At 34.8% G+C, this 13,288-nt stretch overlaps 1 protein-coding gene and 2 long non-coding RNA genes across 7 annotated transcripts in view; 2 read left to right on the top strand and 1 right to left on the bottom strand.

The window, feature by feature from the left end:
* The window catches only part of LOC122522150, a 231,103-nt gene that overhangs the window by 118,715 nt on the left and 99,100 nt on the right, over positions 1-13,288 (top strand). The window lies entirely within an intron of this gene.
* On the bottom strand, positions 1,127-9,698 carry LOC122522152. The gene is made up of 3 exons (XR_006304992.1): positions 9,604-9,698; positions 8,132-8,296; positions 1,127-1,845 (listed from the first exon to the last, which is right to left on the bottom strand). It is a non-coding gene; the product is annotated as an uncharacterized LOC122522152 (long non-coding RNA).
* On the top strand, positions 9,889-11,677 carry LOC122522153. Its single transcript, XR_006304993.1, has 2 exons — positions 9,889-9,976; positions 10,765-11,677. It is a non-coding gene; the product is annotated as an uncharacterized LOC122522153 (long non-coding RNA).

Here is a 13,288-nt window from a genome sequence, read left to right as displayed (position 1 = left end):
TTTAATGGATATGAAATAAAAACAAAACGTATTTACGAACGTAATATCAATGTAAATACATATCTTCGTAATAATACTCATATATATGAGATATTTTAAATTAATGAGCTTTGACGATTCGACCTTTGCGTGCACATTCTTTCAAATAGATTTTTGCATTGTAATATAGTTTTTTCTTTTCTCTTTTTTTTTTTTTTGTTATTTTTACGATCATGATCTAATTCTTTTTTTCTTCTCTTACGTAAGTATTTGCCTATTATAAGAACAAAAGAAATTTAGTTAAAGTTTCGACATTTGTTACTCGTTTAATGTTGACAAAAAATGTGACAACGAACGATAGAATTTAGTAATTTTAATTTTATATCGAGAATTTGTATGATGTTATCATCATCTTCGCGTTTTATCCTATTATAGAATCGTGTTTTATAGTAAGACGAGTCAGTTAAAAAAGGCAACGTCGTAATCGAGACGCGTTTGATGGAACGACGGAGGAAAATAAACGTTGACTTCGTCAAAACGATTCAACGTCAAACGGTAATCGACTACCGACATGAACCAACGAGATGGCTCTTAATAACGATGATAGGAAAATTATCTTATGAAATAAGCGAGAGAAGGATAAAACTATTCAGTTATTCTCTATTATTGTTTGTTTCACTTTTTTGTAACATCTACTCTCTTTCCTTTTGTTGTTGTATTGGTATTTTTATCCCGTACTATTTAACATTGTTATTGTCACGCGAAGAACGAGTGTTTTTTTCCTTTTTTTTTTTCTTCTTTTTTTTTTTTTTTTTTTTTTTTATATACAATTAACAATTCCTATCTCATTAGAATAATTATTCTCGATTGATCTTATAAATAAAAGAAACTGTTTGTAACGTAATCGAACACGCTTACCTTGTAACTGTCTACTTGTGTTTTTTTCCTTTTTTTTCCTAAACCTAAAGACCAATTGAATTTCTAATTTCGATGCGGTCGTCGCACGATGATTACGCACGCGTCTCAATGCTGTGTTCTCTATATGGTCATCGTTCAGTTATTTTCGTTCAGCTTTGTTGATCTCGTCGTCGTCATCGTCGTCTTGTCGTGTCGTGTCGTGATTACGTGCATATATAGGGTGACTCAATTACTAAGCACAATTACTTGGTTTATATTAACCATACTCAACTTGCGGCCCGGAACGTACATTCATAAATTTACTCTTCCCCTCCTCCTTTTTTTTACTGATGTCTGAAGAATATACAATTTTGTATAATAAAAACAAATGTTACTAACATTATTCGTATCAAGCTTTCTTTGCGAATTATCTCCGAACTTAACCAAATTTGTCATAAATTTATTTTTTGCTGCGTTACGTCAGGGTTCTTTTTTTTTTTTATTTGAATACATCTTTTAATCTGGAAGAAAAAAACACAGAAAAAACTCTGACGAAACCTTCAACAAAATTTCCATGCTTTAACACATCCCACTGAAACATATTTTAAAGATTAATCGAAACTCGTTAAGGACATTGCGAAGAAATTTTGTTAATTTCCATGGTATGTTTCACTTAGACGATCACTTCGAATTTCGTTCTCCTAAACATAGCCAACTGAAACATATATTCTAGAATAAGTAAACCTTTTGGGCATTCTATAGATTGACCGTGCAATGTATACAGTGTCCGTATTACTACATTTGATCGTAATATACATACGTAAATATATGTAGAGAGATCAGAGAATCGTGTCCTCTGGCAACGACCTCAGGTAGACTCAAGCCTTTCGACTAAAACCGCAGGCTGGCCTCATGGCTTAGCTACGCTATCAGTAATTAAATCGCCGCTTTGCCCAGTTCCTTTTGGTGCTGCAGAGAGAGAGACAGAATGAAAGTGTGAGAGAAAGAGAGAGACAGAGTATCGAGTAATACGATTTGCGTCTAATCGTGGAAGGGTACGCATAGTAGTAGGTAGGTACACGCGATTAAAAGGGGATTTAACGTCGAGCCTGTGAGCCGAACCTTTCCTAGATTTATCGCTTTAATAACCACCATTTTAGAAACTAATCTTCTAAGCCTTTCGATCCGTATCACTTTCGACAATAATCTATTCATTGATTCTTTTTATCTTTCTCTCTTCTTTTTTTTTTCATTTTGAATTAAAATTTTAGCTGGACAACAATTTTCGGATATCATGAACATTTAACAAGATATTGTAAAAGTATTAAAAGTGATGTTAGTCTAAAGGATACAGTAAACGGAAGCAATGACAGAATAATTATACACCTGTTTAGAAAGAAAGAAAAAAAAAGGAACTGGCAAATGTGTAATAAAAGATGAAAGGTCAATAAAATGACAAAGATATGGATAGGGCACATATATATAGGTTGGGTGGGTTGAAACATTTTGAGCCTGAAAAAGAAAGTATTTACCTATGTATTTAGTTACGTAAGAGATATTAAAAGGAGTTTTTATTAGTGTGCGAGTGAAACGAAAGAATGAATGAACAAGTTAGTTTCAAATTATTAGAAGATTGCGAATGAAATCCTATTTGTGACTGTAAAGCTAAATAAAGACATTTTTTATTATTATTATTATTACTCATTAAAATTTCATGGAACTATACCTTTCATAATATAAAAATTCAGAGTTCATGTAAAAAAAATATCAAATACAAATAAAATTTGAAGTTGACACTCGAAGTGAGATAGTTAAAGATTAATAAAACATGTTCGTGGATATACTCGAAGATACGAGATAAGAAATAAATAAATGTTATTTATTATTGACTTTAATGATTATCTTTATCTCCGTTAAGATAATGTTTGAAAGAAATACACGAGATACATGTTATGTATGCTGAAGGAATCGATCTTACAGTGATCATCAATTTTCGAAAGATTATTTCACAAGAAAAAAAATCAAAAAATCTATCTTGTCGCGATGCCTAGCAAGGAGCTAATTTATCAACGGAAATACGTCCTACGTAAGAGATTAAAAGGCATCAAAAGCGATCGGTATCACGATTTGGTGCCGTAAACGTTGCAAACCGAGAGAGAGAGAGAGAGAAGGAGTGAACGCGATGGTAGGCGCGAAGTCACGATAATATGCTAATATATTGGCCAACGATATCTTTATGGCGACTAAGGACGAGTAAGAGAGAGAGAGGGAGAGAGAGAGAAGCACGCAAATGAAAAAGAGAAAAAAAAGATTAAAAAATAAAAAAGAAAGAAGGAAAACGCGATCGCGACGTTAAAAGCAATGCACCGCACGTGATATTAAGCGGGCATACCACGCGGAATCTCGTTGCACTATCTTTTCCGAGTAGTTACGTGCCGCATACCCGTGTATTTTGCCGTGTGTTACCCTTTACGAGATACCCACGACGCGTTAATTAAACTCTTATCCATACGATTATCGCGTTTAATCTGTCCGATTCTCGTGAAAATGTTATTTTTTCCGTTATCGCTCTTTCTATTTCTCTTTTATCTCGTTTCACCGTTGTGTTACGTATACTCGATCGATTAGAAATTATGCAAATTCTTCCGATATACATTACATTGCGATTTAATCTATTTGATCATTTAAGTATCATCTCATTAAAGAGAAAAACAAGATCGATCGGTGATGATCAACGCTATATGGATATCTGGGTTTTTTTCTTTTTTTAAGTAAATTACTTTTGTTCATAGATAAATCTAAGAATATTTTTTGTTTGCGTTTAATCGCTACGAGACGTTAAAGATAGGAAAAGTGTACGGTACTAAATACTTTTATGTACATTAGAATTAACTTCATTATATCGTTTTACATCTCAATCTCTGGAGAATGTAATATGCATATATACATATACATATACATATACGGAGAGAAATAACGGTGCATGTTTGCCACTCGTGTTACAATCCATTCACGATCGCGATATTCGTGTGATATCTTTCGCAAAGTTTACAAGCGGAAAAATTCATTCGAGCAATCTCATTTCGTGCCACGTGTATTCCACTGATTTGCATATTTACCAATACACCTACCCCCCTTCTCCTCCTCTCTTATTTCTTTATGCAATTAAAACGAGCTGGCGATATATTTCGGTTTTCTTTTATTCTTTGACCATCTTCGTCGTCTCCCTTTCGTATGAACTTTTTTATATCCTTTATTTTGAGTTTTCTTTTTGGGTACTCTCTTTATGGCTCAAACGTCTCTCCCACCTCCCTTTTGCTTACAGCATCCACTTGAAACCGTTTCTGTCTGCATCTGTCCCTCTCTCTCTCTCTCTCTCTCTCTATCTTGCCTTTTCTTTCTTTTTTTTCCTTCCTTCTCTCTCACTCTTTTACTTGTGATACGTACGCAGTACTCCGGAGGAGAGCAACGGTCGTCATTATCCGCGGCTCTCCTTTATACAACGAATTACAAGAGATTTATGCTTGCTTCGTGTCCCGACTAGCGTATAACCGGGCAGCCAATTATTTTCAATTAGCTCGACCGTGCGCACCGAGTCATAATTTCCTAGCACCGTTTTCGGTTCGTGGCCCTTACTTGCTTGCTTGCTTGCTTGCTTGCCGAGTCTCGTCATCTCTTCCTCTCATCCTTCCTTCTTTCCTTCCTTCCTTCCTTCCTGCCTTCCCTCCCTCCCTCCCTCCCTCCTTCTTTTATTTATTTCTTTATTTTTCTTCTTTCATTCCCTTTTCTTTTTTTACTCTTTCCATCCATGTCGTTTTGGAAACGGACTGACGATAATTGTCGGAAATACAAGATCGTCATCTACATACATTGTCACCAGATTTATGAGTTTTCTCTTCTAGTAGGACAGCTCGGATGAACGCCAAAGGAGGAATTTTCCCCTTGCTTTTGGATATATGCCAGTTATGTTAGAAAACTACGAGAGAGAAATCGTGTATCTCCTGTCGTATATGAATGACGACGACGACGACGACGACGACGACGACGAAGTCCGTTCGTACGAGATTTAGTTGGTCTGTGTGTTATTTCTCTGTTTCTCTTTCTCCTGTTCTTCTTTTATTCCTTTTTAAAAGCAAGAAGAGATTATCCTGCGCCTGTGTGGAATTTAATCGCAGACAGGACGACGACGACGACGACGACGTGTATTAATTAGACAGATATCATTTAATAAGTTCGTTACGTTTCATTCCACTATCTACTCGTTAGAAAAAGAAAAAGTATATCTATCTTTATTTCTTTCTCTTTGTTCGCATTTTTGTTGAATATCACAGAGCGTAAAAAATCTTCTGCATGACGTAATTCTTGAAAAAAAGAAAATACTTTTCATATAGTAATCGTTCCTGGTGTCATTCCTAGTGAAAACGGGGGGAACTAGACAGACGGTGGTGATATCGAAGAAAGTTAGCAGAAAAGATTAGAGAAAAAGAGAGAGCACTAATATTATGATCAAAAAAAAGAAAAAGAAGAAAATAGAAAGACGAATTTCTCAATGTTCAAAAAGTAAGGTACAGTTCTTTTATATCGATCGAATGATATACGCGTATATGTTATAGTTCGTAGCACGTATGTGAGATTATATGATATTTTTGTATGTATAGAGTACATATATGGTACTGGCGAATAAGCCAGCGGCTAAGATCGATGAAACTTCAAAGTGCTTTGAAGTCTGCTTTGAAGTCAAAGTCATCGCGAGTCTCGTGTCAGTGTTGACAGTTATATAGGAGTCTCGGCTTTCGTGCTCGACACGCGAGAAGAACAAATACGAGCATAGGTAGACACGTTCATGGGATATGTATGCACGTATGTACTTATGTACATTATGTATATCTGTGTACGTGTATGCGTAAAGGGTTGTGCGGGTGTCTACGCGCGTAGTAACGCATTAGCGTCATTAAGGAGTGTGTTTCTTATTTTTCTTTCTTGAAAACATCTCCTTTCTCTTTTTATCTTGAAAAGAACGACGACAGACTGAACGGAATCGCTTGTCTCCAGCGTCTTTGCTAATTGGTTATGCATCGTCGAAGATTATAAAGTCCGTCGACGCTCTCTCATATTCGTTGTTGAGACATTGTAGCTGTAGTCGTAGTCATCGTTGTGTTGTGGTCGTCGTCATCGTCGTCGTCGTCGTTGTCGTGCTGTGTAGAAAATTGCTGACTGTGGAAGACCACAGAAACCAGCGATTTTCTTCCAAGAGGATACTTTTTTCGACACTTTCAACCGTGCTAAGTAAGATCCGGTCGTTTTTCATTCGCACCTTGTCTAACATTTTTCTTTTTTTTCCTTTCTTCTTTCTAATCTCCATCTTTATTACTCGTAAATAACATTATTGTTAGAAAAAATGTAAGTAATTATATATAAAAAGGAAAAAAATATCTAAAGAAATTGAATATTAATTGTTTATTTTAGAGACAAATAAAACTAATTAAGTACACACGCATTGTTTTTTGTTTATCATGATTTAACACGATTAAACCGTGTCTATTATCAAATGTAATGACGATGCAATAACGTGATCAATTATCAAGGATAATACAAATTCTTATTGTAACAAATTTCTTTTTTTGTTTTCTCTACAAACTAACAGTAAAAAGTAGCTAAAGAAAATATTCAAGCAAAAAGAGATATATCCAAGTCATGTACGAAAGGTTATACACACACATACCCATACACATACATATACACACACACACACACTTTCTCTTTCTCTTTCATTCGTGTCGAAAAGGACCGGCACGAATTCAATTCATCCGAGTGGCTGTTTGCTTGCTCGTCTGGGTTGCTTGCTTGCTTGCTTGCTTGCTTGCTTGCCGGCTGGTTCGCTCGTTTTCATTGTCAGTGTTAAGGCGTCGCGAGCCATTGTCAGTAATACAGATTTCTCGATGCCTACACGTCATCGAAGGCCACGACGACGACGACGACGACGACGACGACGACAACGACGACGAGCACAACGACGAGCACAGGACATACGAGAACGCCGAGAACGACGAAGGCTTGTTTTATGGAACTGAAACGAGCGACACCCACGCGTTCTCTTTCTCTCTCTCTCTCTCTTTTCTCTCTCATACTTAAACGTACCTACATACGAAAGAAGGAACGTGTACGACGTGCCAGATGATACTAACGCCGGTAATACCTACGTCTATCCATCCACGTTTGGTCGCTGGTATATATTCCCATTAGTCTCTGCCCACGCTCGCTAACTTTGTCCTGGCACGTGGGTCGTTGACTTTGACTGACTCCTCGTCTTCTTTCTCTCTCTTTATCTCTTTTTCTCTTTCTCTTTCCTTTTTTCTTCTCTTTCTCTTTAGTTTCACTTTAGCGAACGCGCGGACTTATTGACGACCCTCGACATTAATTACGTACCCACGCGAGTTTCGAAGGTTAGCCTTTTTTATTTCTCTCCATCTGTTACTCTCTCTATCTCTCTTTCGGTCTCTCTCTCTCTTTTACTTTTTCGTTTCGATGGATGGGAAAGAAGTTCGTTTCGTTTTTTCCTTTAAATAAAATCAATATCCCAATCGATAATCTCTTCGTCGTTTCGATAATAACTGGTATATGGTAATATTTTAATTTTTTTCATTTTTTCTTGTTTTTTTTTCTTATGAACTTTAAAGGGTGCCACGTAATTGGGTTTACATCGTTAACGTTTAAAATAATTGTTAAGAGTTTTCATGGCAGAGTAATTAAAGGTACAAGCCGATTGAGTATTACGTTCTTTCGGAACGTCGAGATCAAAGAAACCGAGGAACGTAAATCTTATCTTTTGATGGGATAGTACGGCTTATTATAATTTATTAAGTTAACTCGTTTTTACTATAGCCAAATGGTTTTGTCCGTGTGTTTGTGTTCGTGTACGTGTTGGAGGGGGACATTTAATATGTTGTAAAATATCGTATCGGTTAAGACTCGAAAGTAACGATTTGCTCGATCATCTCGTAAGTCCTCGTTTGATTTTTCTCTCTCTCTCTCTCTCTCTCTTTCTTTCTTTATCGTTTTTGTTCCCTCGAGGCAAGAACATTTTGTACGCCATATCGAGGTGGAAAGCCGCTAAACGCCGGTTAAGTCGTTCGACGTTGAAACGTGGTAGCCGGCCACAAGCATCACGGTGTAATCGCACGACATTCCTCTCTCTTTACCGTCGTCATTATACAGGTGCGCGACCGGATAATCTATCTTTGCTGTGGCTTCTTACCATTTCTTGCCACTTCTTCGCTCTCACGAAAGGAACGTTCTCTGTTGCGGTTTAGCGCCCTTTCTCTTCTTCTTCTTCTTCTTTTTCTTCTTTTCCTCCTTCGTTGTCTTATTCTTCCTCGTATTTCTCGAATGCGTATCAAAATAGTATGCCTAGTGTCTTCTCCTAGAAAGAAACCAATAGTTGTCAACATTTTAACGCGAAACGTGCGATCGTTTTGTATCTCAATTTTCATTTTCAACGCGATTACTCGTTACTTATCATAAATCGTGCATTAAGTTCTCGTTTTTCTAACAATTCACAAGTTTCGTCGGTTGTAAATTTCCTTTTTTTTATGAATGGAAAGAATACATGCCGAATTATGCTGAATAAAATAATCTAAAATTGGATAAATTTAATTCGAAGATTTGAATTTCTGGGAATAAAGTAGCTTCATTTCTAATAGATCTATTTTATTTCTTGATTTTTTTTTACAAACCTCTTCGAAGAGTTCATTTAAATAGCGAGTAGCATAATCAATGATAATTAAAATTAACAAATTTTTGATAGGCCTTAGATGTACCCATGGTTAGGTAATTTTTGCGTAAAATAATAATCAAAGATTTCTTAGAATCATATTGTTTTCTTTTAAAGGATTGGCCTGCATAACTTATGGTTAGCTCATTTAATGATTTATAAAGGAAAGATCGAATTAACGAGAATAATCGAAAGAGTTCTCGCGTTTCTGCAAAAGTAATCTCGCAATACAATTTCGTCTCTCATTGGGACAGGCGTGACCTATCGGTGAGCATTTACCAAACGCTAAAGGCGATACCTTTTACGCGATAAATTATTGTTCGTTCTATGTATTTACAATCTCTTCTTGTCTTTTTATCTTCCTATCTCTCTCTCTCTTATTCTTTTTGTTTCGTCTTATTATCTCGTTACGTATGAAAGTTCGCCGATTACGAGAGACGAGGTGATTCGGTAAAGGGGAAATGGTTAATCGGTTAATAATAGTCTATTTCATTTCTTTTCGATCTCTTCCAACATTCTCCATTCTATTTTCGATATATCGAAGATAGATAAATAAAAATACGATTCGAGTAATCTCGTTAATACGACGGAGCGAAAGCGAACGAGCTCGTTACGAAGTTTAAATCTTTATTAAAACGTTGTCCGTGTATATCCGGAAACGTTGAAAAAGACAAAAAAAGAAATGAACGAGCATGATCTCCACGTGGGATAGAAGTGAAACCTTACATTGTCATGTTGAAAATAATCAATTGATTCGCATACAGTTTGAGCGTCCCTTAAAATTTTTTATCGTTACGTTTATTAGATTTTTTTTTTGATAACTATTGAATTAGTGTGTTTAGGATGAACATAATTTAGAAATAAATATGTTAGTATACTTTAATTATATATTTAATGAGTTCAATTTGAAAGTTTTATTTATAATATAATAGAGTATAATACTGTATTCGATTTACCTTAATTGATTGATAATTAATCGAAGAAAATGTATATTATAGTTTTGAAGCACAGAGTATAAGTAAAACGTACCGTCCTCTTCGAAATCCGATAGTAAACTAAATCATTATCCTCTATGAAAGTTCTTTTATTGAAAGTTGTTTATATGACTTTCAGAAGGATAAATTTGATTTATTATACACATGCCACTTTCGTTATACATATGTATCCTTTTGAAAGTCACATAAACAACATTCAATAAAAGAACTTTCATAGATGACAATGGAGTTAGTTTATCGTTGGATTCCGAAGAGGAAGGTGCGTTAAATGTATACTCAGTGCATTTAAACAAAAGTATACATTTCTTTCGAGATTAATTAACAATCAATTAAGGTAAATTGAACACGGTACACTATACTCTATTAATATTTATGATTGTTTAAACTATAATATATTTCTTTTAACGTTCCTGGTCGTATCTCATTAACATACACACATACATACACACACACACAACTAACACTAGAACCTTGTATAATCTCATTCAAGTGTCAATTTATTTCACTTTTTTTCTCTCCTTATATCAATGCTTCCTCTTTTTTCCTGTCGTTTTATAAAATTTTGTCGTTACCGTCGCACTAGAAAGTTTCACTTCAAAAAGATAATAGAAAGAAAGAACGAAAGAAAGAAAGAAAGAAAGAAGATAAAAGAAAGTTTCAAAGATATGAGTAGGTTAGACGTGCAAGTATTCGAAACACGTTAAACGAAAGTTTTAACAGATATTATAACGTGAAAGTGAGGTGAGAAACTAATTACAAGAGACCGTTTACAATAAATAAATTTGAATTATTGAGGAAATATATGGTATGAAGCGTTGGAATTATGCGCGAGAACCATTTGATAATAGAGATCTCACGATATATTTATTTAATTTTTATTATCGATTATTATCGTGCACACGATGCTAAATAAGTAAGCATTCATTTTTTATGAAAATAAACTTTCCCTCCTAGCTCGTGTGAGATTAATATCTAATTCGTTATCTTTATATCAAAAGAAACCATATTTTATTATAAAACCAACCCCCTATCAGCTTGTCCCGACTTTTTTCTAACATTCTTTCTTTCTTTTTTTTTTTCAATTTTTTTCTTCCTTTTTTTATTATTCACTTTTATTATCAGTATCGAGGCGATCGCTTTGCGCACGCAATTACGTTCGCGTAATATCGTAAAGAAAAATCAAACTAATTACGAGGAGGTTGGAGGTGTCTGGTTAAATAAAGAAGGGTGTTAGGAAAGAGGAATGGTGACTCGCTTAGGGGTAGCCAATAGAAACGGAAGTGCAGCTGACAAAGCGTCGCGTGTTGTGCGGAGCAAACGACACAACGGTCCTTGTCGCTTGGATAAGCGCATTAGTCCCGACTAGCGTAATTAAAAGTGTTACGTGACAACGACTCGGAATTGTCGGTACCTATCGGTGAGTTTGCATTTTTCGACAATAACAATATTTTCTCTATTTCTCTCTCTCTCTCCCTCTCTTTCTATTTTTCTCGTTTTCCAGGCTTATGGGCACGTTTTATGCGAGGATTTGTTGATTCGAGAAGAAAAAACAACGAGCATGACAAATAGTTTATATAGAGTGTTGTTAAAAAAAGAATTTTATGAGAGATGTTATAAATATTTAAATTTTTTCTATATTCTTATGTATATATACATATATATATTGATTTAGTTTACTTATGTACTAATACAGTGGAATCTCCAATATCCGACGATCTGGTATACGAAAATTCTACTATTCGCATGTAATACTATCTAAACACTTTATTATCCGAACACTGTATATATACTTTTCTACTCGTGTATTATCTACTATCCAAACAAATAATCTACGTCATAGTTCGTTCAGTTTGAAATTTATATTGATACGCATTTACAATTCATTGTATAATGATATCAAAAAGCAAACTTGTAATATTAACAATATAAGTACTATTTAAATGAACAAATAAATACTCTATAAATTACAAAATGATGAAAATGTAGTACGAAATTGTGTGTTACGTTAAACGAAATATACTTTCATTCGAATCAATTACGTCTCACAATGAATTCATTTGAATATTGGAGATTCTATCATATTATTAAAATGAGTATATGATTAACCCTAGAATGAATTATATTTGTTTAAAGATCTTATTTAATCGTGACGTTTTAACAATATGCTCGAATACTTGCTACCACACAACACAATTAGTGTTGGTCACGAGCTCGAATGTTTTACATACATCCATCGAATTTATTATGGCTTACGAAACGACCGATTCACGGCTCTGGAGCTTTAGATTCTCGTAGTTGCTCGAATGCGCGCGCGCATACGAACGAACGAACGAACGAACGTTAATGCCACATTAGAGGAGCACTTTTTCCAGAGTTAATGCAGCAGCAAATTCGCATTTAAAGCACCCATTCACCGTCACTGACGGTTCATGCTTGAATACAGTTTAACGACGTAATCTAGATTCTCGTTTAAAAAAGGACGAGAGAAAGAGAGAGAGAGAGAGAGAGATCGAGAGATACACTCGGCGATTCGTGAACGGCCAAGCGCTTGACAACGTTCTTCTCATCCCTTCGTGAGAAAGGGAGAGAAGCTATGTGTCTATCGATGGCGAGCGATATTTGGATAGGAAAAAAAAATTAGCAAAAAAAAATATACAGTCGTTAAAAGATCGTTAGCCATGCGATAACAGGATCTGTGTTGTGTTCTAGGAAGGATGGAAAATCGGTATTGATATTTAACGTTTTTGCTTTATCGATCTTTGAAATATTTCGAATCTTTAATATCAATGTCAAAATTTGAAACATTTTTAAATCTCTCTCTCTCTCTCTTAGTTTTTTCTTTTTCTAATAAATCTATGATCATTCGTGTTACTCATTATTATAATTGTTACATTCATTTGATTCATTATAAAGGTGCAAATAATTATTTTCGAAATAGTATTTTTGTAATTAAAAAGTTAATTTGAACAATTGTTAATCCTGTGAATTACTTTGTTTAATATTTATTTTTAATAGTCATGGTACGTTTAGGTTGACGCCTGAAAGTAATTTAGGGAAGCATCGACGACGCCTTTGATAGACTGTCGGCCGTCTCGCCGTCGTTGATAAAGTTTATTTCACCTTTGTCGGTCCGGTGTATGTGACTAATTGATAGGGATGATAAGAGAACAAGTCGTGCTGTGAGTAGCCCTTTTCAACTCCTCGTCATACTAGTCACGATAATTCAACCCCCTTATTCGTGACACGATATACTTATATGGATTTATGTATTTATGTATGTGCGTAGAATGCAACCACGCGTGAATCATTTTATAGAAGATTAATTTTCAATTATTCTTTTTATTCTCAATCAATTCATTTTGAAATATTATTTTTTTCGTTTGTTAAAATTGATATTTACGGAAAAGAAAGTTTCAAAGGTATTAATTGCAGGTTTTTTACTATTTTTTTTTTTTTTTACTAACTATATATTCATCTTTTCAATCGTCACATATTCAAAGGGAACGACGGATGTACGTGCGAGAGTAGTCAGATCAAAGAGATCCAAATTAAATTCAATTCGTTGTAATTGAAATCTACAGGATGTTTGATGTTTCCCGGTATTTTTGTTTGTTTGTTTGATCCTTTTTTTTCCTTCCTCTTCTTT

The sequence above is a fragment of the Polistes fuscatus genome, unplaced genomic scaffold (assembly GCF_010416935.1).
Source record: "Polistes fuscatus isolate 324 unplaced genomic scaffold, CU_Pfus_HIC Scaffold5, whole genome shotgun sequence".
Lineage (NCBI taxonomy): Eukaryota > Metazoa > Arthropoda > Insecta > Hymenoptera > Vespidae > Polistes > Polistes fuscatus.
Note: the sequence above shows the minus strand (reverse complement) of the source record. Positions and strands in the feature narration are given on the sequence as shown.